Source organism: Sceloporus occidentalis, unplaced genomic scaffold (genome assembly GCF_023333645.1).
Source record: "Sceloporus occidentalis isolate IW3139 unplaced genomic scaffold, rSceOcc1.0.p SCAF_16, whole genome shotgun sequence".
In the NCBI taxonomy this organism is placed as follows: domain Eukaryota; kingdom Metazoa; phylum Chordata; class Lepidosauria; order Squamata; family Phrynosomatidae; genus Sceloporus; species Sceloporus occidentalis.
The window spans coordinates 6,889,630-6,901,784 of NW_028316996.1; the positions used below are offsets into that span (position 1 = coordinate 6,889,630).

A 12,155-nucleotide genomic window follows, 5' to 3' on the forward strand; every position below is an offset into this window, starting at 1 on the left:
TGGAGAACCCTAAAATTAATTAAAAAAAAAAAAAAAAAAATGAAATAAATTTGAAACTAGAAGATGCTACAGATTAAGTGTGGAACCTTCCAAACCAAAGGATTTCACTATTGAACTTTTAAAAAGTAAGCTTTTTGCCTGTTTCTGGAATGCTAGAGGTGTGTACTACTGAAGTTGATTTCCCCTTTGCTTAAAAATGAAGACATCACGCCATGGAACAAGATTTATACCGTATAGCAAATGACTCCTTGGGGACATGGAAGCAGCTTGGGTAACATTCATTGTCTTAAGTCTGGGGTTGACGAGTATTTGAAGAATTTTGGAGCCAGACAGATTCATTTTAAGAGCTCAGCTGAATATCTGGACCACACGGGAAAATCATCGTTAGTGTACATCGTTAGTGTTCTATATATTAAAAACTTATATTAAACATTACATTTTTCTGTCTTCTCAAGTAATTTGGCACCATTGGCCATTCTAAGTTCCACCAAAACGGCCTTAACTTCATGTACATGTACTGACCCTGTCTGTGTTTTGATCCAATATTATATAATAATAATAATAATAATATAACATAATTCTAGGGCTGAAACAACTAATCGATAAAATCGATAATGAAAATCGTTGTCAACGATTTTCATTATCGATTAATCGAATCGATTTTTATCGATTATAAAAAGAGGTTTTTTTCAGAGCAAATGCTCTGGAAAAACTCCTCTCCCTATATAATCCGCCCTCAAACAGAGATCGGATTATAACATGAATTCAGATCCCCCGCAACGCTGCAGGGGACCTGGATTCCCCTCACCGTCGGCCGGTCTCTCACTTCCGTCTCTCTCCCCCTCCCATACACCCCTCTGACTCCTCCCCCCTCCCATACATCACTCTGCCTCTCTACCCGGCTCCGTTACTGACTTCATAGAAGCCTCACCGGCTGACAGAGAATCATCCTCTCTGTCAGCCGGTGGGGGTCTGCATCGCACAGACAGCCTCCGTTACTAGTAGCACAAGTTCATGAGGATTTTCACAATATGTGTATGATTCAGCCGCTTCGAAAAAGACGCCATAGTGTAGCGTACCGTTTCAAACTTTGGAGTCACTTTCATAGAAAACAAGGACATTTCTAGCTGTGATAGCGCAATATAATATAATAGAAGCTTGGGTGCTGGAGTGTCGGCATAATGCTTAAACCTCTTTTGGTGTCAGAGTAAGAAGAAACACATTGGAGAATAAGGCTAACCCCCCATGCACTCAAAGGGTTAAAAGTGGGTCCTGCATTTAGTTGGTAATTAGCTTTGTTTTGCTTGTGATTATGCTGCCAAGATATTGAGATACTTTCACCGTCTGGAACGAAGTGGGGTGTATGACTTACGATTCCGATAATGCGTTTCCCATGTGATGTTGAAATGATCAGAGCCCCTCATGCTCACGCTCACGGCATCATAATGGATGATGGCTGCACAACTACATGTCGGCCAAATACGTTTTGGAAAGCATTTATTATTGTGTGCCATTGTCTGATCGAACGCAGAATATGTACAGTTTAGGTGGAAAAAAACCTTTTAAGTGTTTAGCGCGTCTAACTAGTTCTACATAATCTCCTAATGCCTCTGTACTCAAAGCTAGACACATCTTTATAATAAGAAACCAAAGGTTCCAGATCCTGACATCTCTGGATGTTTCATTAAATAGATGAATTTAATGATACCTATCGTTGGATCTCATATTAACCCGAGTTCTCCCACCGCTGTGTGTAGTAGTAATTGTGATGTTCTGCTGATCTATGGAAACTGGAATCTGTGTTTAAGGAGCATATACTAAATGTACTTAATGTGTTTTGCGTCTGAAACCTGATTCTCCTTGTACAGCGCTGTGGGATATAATGGAGCTGTATAAATCAATAAATAATACTAATAATAACCCATAATGTATTCTTCCCGGCTCGGGACCCATGAAGCGGTTCCACCGAGAGTTTGATTGGCGTGTTTACGGATCCCGCATAACTGTCCGTGATGAATGGCTTAAATTGGATATGATACTGACATTTGTGTGCAATCTTTTAATATATTATGATTTAATAAAAATATGAAAGCATAATCATGACTTTTTTTTCCCAACACTGTTCTTTCTAATATTTAAGTCCTCCCCATGTATTTTATCTAATTCTATTGCCTATTCGAAAGAACCCAAAGCTTATTCCATTTAGAGAAATCTTTTATTTGATTAAAGAGTTATTTCTGGAATGGTTTGGGGATTCAAGAGTGCGGTGAATGATAATTCCTCTAATAACCGATAAGACTGATTCCGCTCACTGGGTACACATTAGGTGGCTTTCTAATACGTATACCTTGATTATTTTAATCTCCAAATACCATTATTTGGTTTTATTCAGAGGATGGAACTTTAAAATGTACGAAATGTGACAGAAAAGATGTGTAATGACATAAGAGTAAAGCTAATGCTCGTTCCTGACTGCTCTTATGGTTAAAAGACAGATGCTGCGGTATAATAGGTGATGCCTTGGTATTATTCCTCTGCATTCTTTGGACTCCAGGGCTGCTAAGGAAGAGGAAAGTAAGCCGGGAAATTCCAAGAATACTGCTTCATCCTGACTCAAAATTGTAAAGGATTTTTTTGATTTGTGGCCAATTTTTTTTTAACTGTTGAATCCAAAGAGCAGTTTATGCCTGAACCCCACCTAAAAGAATGTGTAGCTGTTTTACAGTCAGTCTAGAGTTTTACATGATCGCCTGAGACCCCTGTTCTGTGGCATCAAGAAACCCAAGCCCATAGAAGCCCATCGTGATGCCCCAGAATGCTAATAAGTATAATTCAGTGATTGGGATCAATGAGACTAGTTGACTTGTTCATCCATTAATTCCCGTTCAGTTAAGGGGTAATTGAGAACCTAGAGTGTAACACGACCCACACAGTGTCTTAGGAAAAAAGAATCTGATGTCATGTCCATTAGTACGTAAAATAAGCACCCACCCTTCAGAGATCCCAAACGCAAGGAAACATTATATTACGCTTGATTAGTGTACATCAGTATTTACCCATTTTGCTTAAGTGCTGAATTAGGTTCAAGGAATGTGGGGCTTGAAGGTTCTTGCTCCCTGGCCATGTCATCACTATTTTCTCACTACTACAAGCGGGGATGGCTCAGTTTGGCTTCACATGTATAATTTGAGACTGGATGACGCTGTGTGTTGGAGAGGGAGCTCTAGCTGCTGACCCATCTGCCAGGCTGAAGAATACTCTGTAGTTAGTGAAGTGCTGGGTGGGAGCGTCTCGGGTTTCCTTTTAGGAAGTTGGCTGTAGGGTGGCTGGATTCTGAAATCTCAGGGCTTCCTCTGGCTTTATGTGGCTTACAGCGCGGGGAGCTGGCTGAGTACAGCCTCACACTATGATTTCTTACGTTAAATACCAGACGTTCTATAGCTTCTAAGCTGTGACTTAAAACCCTGTAGCTTGTTTGGCACAGTCTGAAGACCACGTCCTGATCCAAGGCCACAGCTGACCTACATGAAGCCCAAGGTAACAAAGGGGGATATTTGTGAAGCTGCTCTGTCGTCTTTGGAATGTAATTGTAAAGATTGTGGTCCCTGGCAGCCTTTACTCGGACGCCGTGTACTTCTATCACTTCAGCACATTAAATTGTATCTGCTGTTATCTATTGTCTGTCTCTCGATGGATAGAGGTTAAATCTATAATCTGATGTTCTCTTGCTGGTGAACCGCATTGTGCAGTCGTGTGTCTGCTGCAAAGTGATCAGGGGGCTGGCGGGGGCACTCTGTGTGCCTCAGTTGGCTCCTTTACAAAGCTATTTTTACTCCTCTGTCATAAAGCAGGCTGGTTGCGATTCATCTTCCCTTCTGCCTTCAGACGGAACACCACATTTCACATGAATTGTGTATCTGTTCCGTTCTCACTACCGTCCAAAGCAATTTTACGGTCATCCGTGGAGTCCAGGTCACTTTGTTATATGGCCGGGAAGAATTTGAGCTCGATTGTTGTAATTATTAGTGAAATCTATTATTGTTTTGTCTGCCTCAGCATCAGTGGAGCCTTTAGACAAATAGCACTGTCATACTTATTGTGTTATGATATGGGGCTCTGTTATTAAACGCTTCTCGTGCCGTTTTGGGGCCAACTGGCCCCCGTGCCGTTCATTGGCTAGTGGCTTGCAATCATTATGGTAGAGTTCATTACATTGAGGTTTCCCCTTATTTTCGTGGATCGAGCACTCTATTAGTCTCCATCCATCGTTTCTTCTGCCTGAACTGCAGACGTTATTGATCAGCTTTCAAGTTACTGCACTTGATGCAATTAATTGGAGTATTGTTCTGCAGAAACACCATTCATCATTTGCCCTGTTTCTGGTTGTTTATTTATGCATCCATTCATTTATTTTCCATGGAGAAAAAGCGAACGTGAAATCCCCTCCAAAGAGCCAACAATTTTCAGTAGTTTAACCCTTGAAGTTTGTATGTAAGCGGAAGCCTCCCATTATGTTTTGTTTATCTCTGCTGTATGTAAATGGTCTTATGACTAGTAGCCACACGTTATAAAGTGTCATAAATGTCAGGTTCCTGTACCCATCAAAGGTTGCCACTTTAGTAACGTATGCTGGTTAAGTGCGACAAGTCATCTGGGGGTTTTCAGGCCCCCCAACATGCAGCTGCTCCACGGGCCGGTTACAGGGAAATTATTTTTTTTAAGATAGTTACATTGGAGCGCTCATTACACCGTGTGACGATTCTGATTTAACTGGCTACCAATGCTCCACACTGCAATCACCAAGCAATTTATTTTGCAGCAGTCTATGCAATTATATATATTGGTGCAATTTACGGTCCCCGTAAATGTAACTGCCTTGTACATTCCTGGCCGGTTTATTGTCCTGTAAATATAATGGTATTGGATTTACCCGTGTGTGTATAGAGTATACGGGTTAGAAATGATACTCTCTGAGGCTTATTAAAGCAGTCATCCCTTTGCCGTTCCCAGTCTGATCACATACAGCGCCTGACTGTGAAGTCCTTTGACTGACATATTTAGGGAAGTGCTGCTTAAAACATGTTTATCCGGAAACCCTATTGTAATTTTGGAAATACTTTGCCATCTTGATGTTCGTGAAAGCAGAGCAGCTTTTTGGTTCTCAGCTCGCCGAGGGTTAAGACCTAAATATAGAGTGCTCGGTATACCCAGGTTGTAGAATAGTTAAAATAAAGCCGTGACCCCTTGTTTCCCTTGTTGGCATCAGGCCTGCCATTCTGCTTGTTCTTTAAATGTATAGCTCAAGAATGAGGAATATGTAGCAATCATTTATTTGGCTTGTTGTACTAGTAGAAGTATTACTACATCTTTGGATATTACATTATCCATGTTATGCTGTTATTTCATGAAAATGCTGCAATATTGAGACTTATCTCACAAAAGGGACACTCCAGCCATCATATGACCTGAAATGGATGTAATAGCTGTGTGGTCCTTTTAAAGTTTTGTGGGATTCCTTGAAAATGGGGGGGGGGGGGATTCTGCATTTGCCCCTTTCCCCGGACCCCTGCTGTGCAGGGAATATGTTGGAATAAATCTCTCTGCATGCCATGTACATACTGCCAGTCTTCTTCCGCATCTTGGTGACTGGTGTGGATGGGGGGTCTGTTCAGACAACCATGCTCATGGATGGAAAGTGCTCCTGTTGACTTAAAAAGGAATATTTTCCTGCCACTGATTGGTTGCTGGAAATAAGTATCATCGCACCACAGAGAAGGAGGGCAGTTGCAGGGCTGCAGCTTCTACCCATGGAAGACTGCATCACTGGGTACTTTCAATGCACTTTAAAAAAAGCCTCCTTGTTTAGCGGGGCTGCCCGGGGCAATAAGCTGTCCCTTTAAGATCTGGTGTTACAGCAATTCACATTGCTACATTTTATTAGATGTGCGGACTAATGGCATTATACATGAAATGTATCTAATATCTGAAAACAGGATGGATTCACTCAAAGGTTGCGGGTCTGGGAATTATTTGGGGTCTTTCTCGTATTGTACTCGTAGCTGGTATGTAACTTGCAGGGGCCGGTATGGTTAAATGACGATATAGAACTGTCAGTCCTGTTAATAATCTAAATTAAGTTAACCTTTATGAAGGTTCATAACTGATTCCACACAATGGCTCATTTAATGAATTTAATCCATGTCTGGATTTTTGTATTCATTATGATCATTTATTTGAAACATGTAAAAAAAAACTGCCTGTTACGTGTAAAAACATACAAAATTAATAAAATAATTTTCAAACCTTGTTTTATTGGAACAAAAAAATGCTCTGAACTGTTAAAATGAATATTTTGAGAAAAAAACTCAAACTTTTTATTTGGTCAATAACAATCTGAAAGTTTTCAGCACGCGTTCTGATAGAACTATGACTGTTGGGAGCCCCTCCTGGGTCTAATTAAATGAGATTTACACCTTTTCTGCTTTGATATGGATCTGGACGCTGTTTGTGGTGATTGCTGAAAGGCTCTTGTTATCTTTAATCTTAATGTAGTGGAGATAACTTAAGGAAAGTGCTGAATGGTGAAGGAGAATCTTTATCTTGGGCTGAAGAGCAGCTATTGCATCACTAATGAGCCGTTCAGAGAAAGAGACAGACGTGACCTGATGGTTCTAACAAAGCGTTTGATTCAATCATCAGACGCCGTCAATGCAGAATCGCTTCTATCCGAGGCATCCCTGTGTATATGAAGCAGTGAAGCACCTGAGAACGGATGTGATGCTTCGTTCTCCTGTGCTTTAAGATTCATTCGGGTACCCAAATCCAGCCTGGAATGACATATAACGCCGTCCCGTCCATCACACCTATAAATATAAATAACGTTTATGCAGATCATCTTTGCCAATTACACGTCCTTTCCAATTGTACAGCGTTGTGGGGATACGATAACGGGATATAAATCAATAAATAATAATGTCTGGGTTTTCCCAAGAAGTCGTCTCTCTGCAGGCGCAGGACATTTTTTTTTTTAAATCAAATCTCTTTTGCAACGAAACAAAAAACCCAATATATATATATATTTTGTAATGTAATAACTTTCACTTCAGTGAGAATGGCAAACAATATGTTTAGTTTTAGTGAATGTTTCATCTTATTACAGAAGCGGTTACAGTATATTTCTATAAGTGGATGCGCGCATTAACGTTACTGTATTAAGCCTTTATTGGGTCGTATTACAGTTCTCTTCCCGCTAACACCTGAAAGCCTGTTTATTAGGAAGCCGCTGGGTGTCTTTACTCTAACTATAGCCGTGGCGATATTAAATGCGTGGTCCTTGTTTATAGGCCTCTTGGAAGATGGCCACGCGAGATGCTTAAGTGTAACAACGGTGTTTTTACAGCTCGCTGTTATCGTTTGAGCGCGTGCGCGCGCCGTGTTAATGCGTTGACAATATGCCGTTGTTTGACCTGGATGGCAGAGATGTGAGCTTTATGACGCAGGACCGTCTGTCTGTCTCTCAATGCAGTGAAAAACAAAAAGTATGATGATGTCTAAAGAGATACAAATTTTAAAACATAAAATGGCTTCATCTCCGCATTAACCAGATAAGAGCCAAGAAGGAAACAACACTTAAGCTTGCTCTGCCCCCCACAAAGTGACTGCATCTCGAAACGCGCAGGCTGGGATCCGGAGTGTTTTTCCTATTTATCTTCTGCTTTCAGACATGTTTGTTTTATATGGATTCTCATCTCTGGCAGCCAGTGAACGTCTGCCCGATGCGCGCAGACAACCTGCACCGCTGCCGACACTTCCTCCCGGGCTTCTATGACGGAGCACCTGCGTGACATGACCTTCCGGTGCTCAGTCGTAGAAGCCCCGGCGGAAGTTTCGAGTAGCAGCAGAGGTTGTCTACACGCATCGCGCAGACGTCCACCGGCTGCCCCCACTTTACACCAGGGAGTCTGGAGCACAGGGACAAGTCTAGGGATGCATCAGTAAGTTGGGGGGGTACATATAGGAGGGTATAAGGCATATAGGGGGTATAAGGCATATCTGGGAGGCAGAGTGGCATATAGGAGGGTATAAGGCATATCATGAGGGAGGCAGAGTGGCAAACCATGGGGTCAGATGTGCATAACTGGTGGCAGGTTGGCAAATAAAAGGAAATAAAAACAAAAAATACATTTTTCTCAATCATAGTTTTTATTAAAAATGGAAAAATAGTTTACATGTGAATTAATATTTACTAATAAAACTTTTTTTCCTAAATTAATATTCAGATTTTGGGGGGTCGTCTTGTAATCGAGCAAATACAGTGTATTTATACATTGGCCGAATACATGTCCTGCTCAAAAGTGCGCAAGTGTAGCACCAGCGATGGTTCACATGAGATTTCCAGGGAGTCGGACAAGACCCCCCCCCCCAAAACTGTCTGAATTATAGATTGGAGGGGCGTTACATTATTGAAATACATACTGTGATAGGGACGAGTAGTTTAATATGAATTCTTCGTTGTTAGCAGTAGACTGTCCCTTTAACCCATGGAGGCTTAAGGTTTTTGTGACTTTGACTGCGTTATCGGTTTGTACTATTATCACTGAATTGCTCTCGGGACAATAATTCAGTATTTTAGCTCAATTATAGGGTGGGACACAACTAGTGTGCGTGTGAAAATCCTTTAATAGAGAGCGCATTAATGCAATCGAAAAGAAAATACTCCTGTTACCAAACGTGTATAGCAAACCTGAATGACACGGTTTGTTTCCCATGTTAGAGCGAATCATTGAGCATACCAAGCCCTTTTAAATAACAACAGAATTAGGAGACGTAATGATTTTATAAGGTGGGAACAGGAAATGGGCAAACCCCATTTAATTCGACATTTGGAAGTTCAGTAGGTGTGTGACAAATCTTGTTTTGCGTTTTAATAATTATATGGTTTCGTTCCCCATTAACTTAAAATAAAAATAACAATACTGTGGGACTCTTTGTTTTACTTTTCAGCTGTATGATGCCGGCTGTTGGAAATTGTTTTGAAGGAGCATATCGTAATCTTAAAGTGTCTGTCTAATGACCAAATGTTATACTGTAGACAGTTTGTAGAATGGATTTTACACCATCTTCGTGGAAAATGGACATCGTACCTGCATTGGGGTCTGATTACTGAACCACAGATGGGCATTCCTGTCATTGCGGGCCACTGGTAGAGCTGACGCTCCCTCTGGAGAGACGGATACTTGTGCATAATGACAGAATGGGAGCAAGAACTTGCACTACATGGACAAAAGTATTGGGACACCAATAGGGATTTTTTTGACATTGCATTCTAAATACATAGACATTAGTAGTTCTGGGAAGGATTTTTCATAAGATTCTGTGGGGATTTTTGCCCATTCATCCAGTAGAGCATTTGTGAGGTCAGGCACTGATGTTGGACAAGAAGGCCTGGCTCGCAATCTCCGTTCCAGTTTACAGTGTTTGATGGGGTTGAGGTCAGGGCTCTGTGTGGACAGTTAAATTCTTCCACACTTAACTCATCCAACCATGTCTGTATGGACCTTGCTTTGTGCGCTGGGGCGCAGTCATGCTGGAATAGAAAATGGCCTCCCCCCCCAAACTGTTCCCGCAAAGTTGGAAGCATAGCATTGTCCAAAATGTTTTGGTATGCTGAAGGGGAGGGACATACTTTTGTCCATATAGTGAATGTGAGACGTGAGACCTAGTAACCGCTGGTGGAACGCGGCAGAACCCTTCAGCTCCTAGGACACTACTGAGATGATCGGCCCATATTTCTTTATTTAAATGAAAGGGCTCTAACAAACCACAGAAATTATGGGATTTCTTTTCCCATTTGGGATGACATTACTGTCTCAGTGGGTCTTTTTGCCTTCTTCTGGATCAACTAATATTGGTTTGTGAAATAGTTGACCTTGATGGACTGTCATATTTCATGAGCTAATCGTGTCACGTAGTGTCTTATTAGGATCACACAGGAAATTCGGCTGTAAATAATACGTCCTTCACATGCTGCGCTGTGCTGGAGCGCTATCGCACCTCAATTGGTTTGTTCCTGTGATAGGGTTCTTCAGTCTGATAATTACACAGGAGAATAATCGGCATCACTTGGTCTGTTTTCTCAAGTGTATTCCTATTTTTTTATGATTAGTGTTCCCCAAAGCCAGACTTGCTTGTCTATCACAGATTCAGTCCTCCGATAATTCTGTGCATTAACCAACAAAGTAAATAACTCCATTATTGATAAGTAATGTATTATGCGAGTTTCTTACTGTAATGGCTGTCACTCAGACCTACTACCCTAAGTGGTTCTCCTCCTTATCTGCTGTGGCTCTTCTTTTGTGTAGAGCGCTGCGATATGATGTCATATCCCAGCACTCTGCCTTATGTCACACAGAAAATATACCATGGAGGTCGCACATACCTCTACGGGATAAATGGGTTGGTTTAAAGAGCCTATTGAAAACTGGGGTGAACGAGGGAGTTCAATCATCCAGTAGGGAGATCAGCCCCTGCTAACGCAACCAATGGTCCGCTAGACCTCCTAGCTAAGCCTCAACCTACTTGGCTTACGCCAAAATGCGCCACTGCCTGTAGTTGCCCCTTATTTTACAGCATGTATATTATTGGTGCATATTATACACATGTACTAAATGACACAACGTGTATGTAAAGTTTTGCTGCCTATGCATACATATTATACATTAACGTGTATTTTGTATTATGGGTCAGTTGGAGGGGATGTTCATAATTTCTTTTTAAAGATAAGAACGAGCAAAAGGGGTAGTACGGACTGTATAACGACTGGTGGAAGCCACAAGCGATGTGACGCAGAAAGTATTTAGAGAAATATTTTCATTTTTCCATTTCTGTATCCAGTCACGTATGATAATGCCAGTATTTGCAAACTATCCAGGATTTTATACAAATTTAAGGGACTTTTGGTTGATGGACACAATGTCTGGAGATGACTCCTTAACACTCTGCATCCCAATTATTGTTTTTTCTCAATGGCATAATGCTGTTGAGATCCCTGCTTGTACACAGATGGCTTAAATTCTTAATGAGCTTTCGACAAGACACTATAGGACTGCTTTTAGAAGGATTTGGTTGGCTCTATTAATGAGTCACTTCAAGAAATGTAGTGATGAGGTTTAAAAAGCTTAATATTTCAAGAGTTTATTTATACGAAGTTCTTAAGTACGATAATGTCTTGCGAAGGCGATCGGTAAGGAAACAGATTCAGGATTTTCACATGACTGCACCAGTGGCCATATATATATATTTTTTATTTAATGGCCCTTTTCTTTTACTAAATTGTACCTGATTTCCCGGACTCTGATTTGCGTAGTGTGTGTGTTTCTATATCCAAAAATAGCTCCTTAAAGAGTCCATTTAGAAAGTGTCTGTTTTTCTCGGATGTAGTCTGGGGAAGTTGGACGTTTAGAAGGTACGTCTGTGCTGTCATTTTTTTTTTTCTCACCTATTTTTATAGTCAATGACCATTATTTGAAAATATTAAGTAATTACGCTGTACTCTGCATTGCAAATAGGTGAGGTGAGTACGAAAATATTTCCAAAATAGACAAAAATAACACAAAATATATTTAAAGAAGAAAAATCTGAATCAAATCAATATTTGGTGTGTTGTGCAACTCTGGTACCTGAGAACTTTCTGATTAAGCTGACCCTGAGACTTTTGAAATATTAATGTTTCCTGAAGAAAACAAAAAAGAAGCATTCCCGCTTACATCTACAAATCAAATACTAATAATTCAAATTCAAAATCCATAGCTATGTCCCAGAGTCAAGTCAAAGATAAGGGCCCCTATTGCGCTATAATGGCTGCTCTACGTCCTTATGGAGGGGCTCCTAATAATAACTAGCAGGCGTTACTTAGTAAACCCAAATATAACCCCGATCAGTCCAAGCCATCTAGACTCTAGAAAAGGCCTTGAAATATTAACACTTTTTAATAGCCTGCCGTGACCCTGAGACTCGGGGTGAAATCCGCATTATTATGTATTCCTACAGAAGGAAGGGAGTGTTGACGCACTATTTTTTGAAAGTCTGATTTAAATTGAAAGTCGCCCCCCCCCCCCCCCCCCCCCCCGTGTAAGCCGTGTTCAGGAGCTGTCTGC

The 12,155-nt window shown here is 41.0% G+C and overlaps 1 protein-coding gene across 1 annotated transcript in view; it reads left to right on the forward strand.

Annotated features, from left to right (window-relative positions):
- The window catches only part of LOC149302976 (colorectal mutant cancer protein-like), a 133,241-nt gene that overhangs the window by 60,482 nt on the left and 60,604 nt on the right, over window positions 1-12,155 (forward strand). The gene's annotated exons all lie outside the window — the stretch shown is intronic.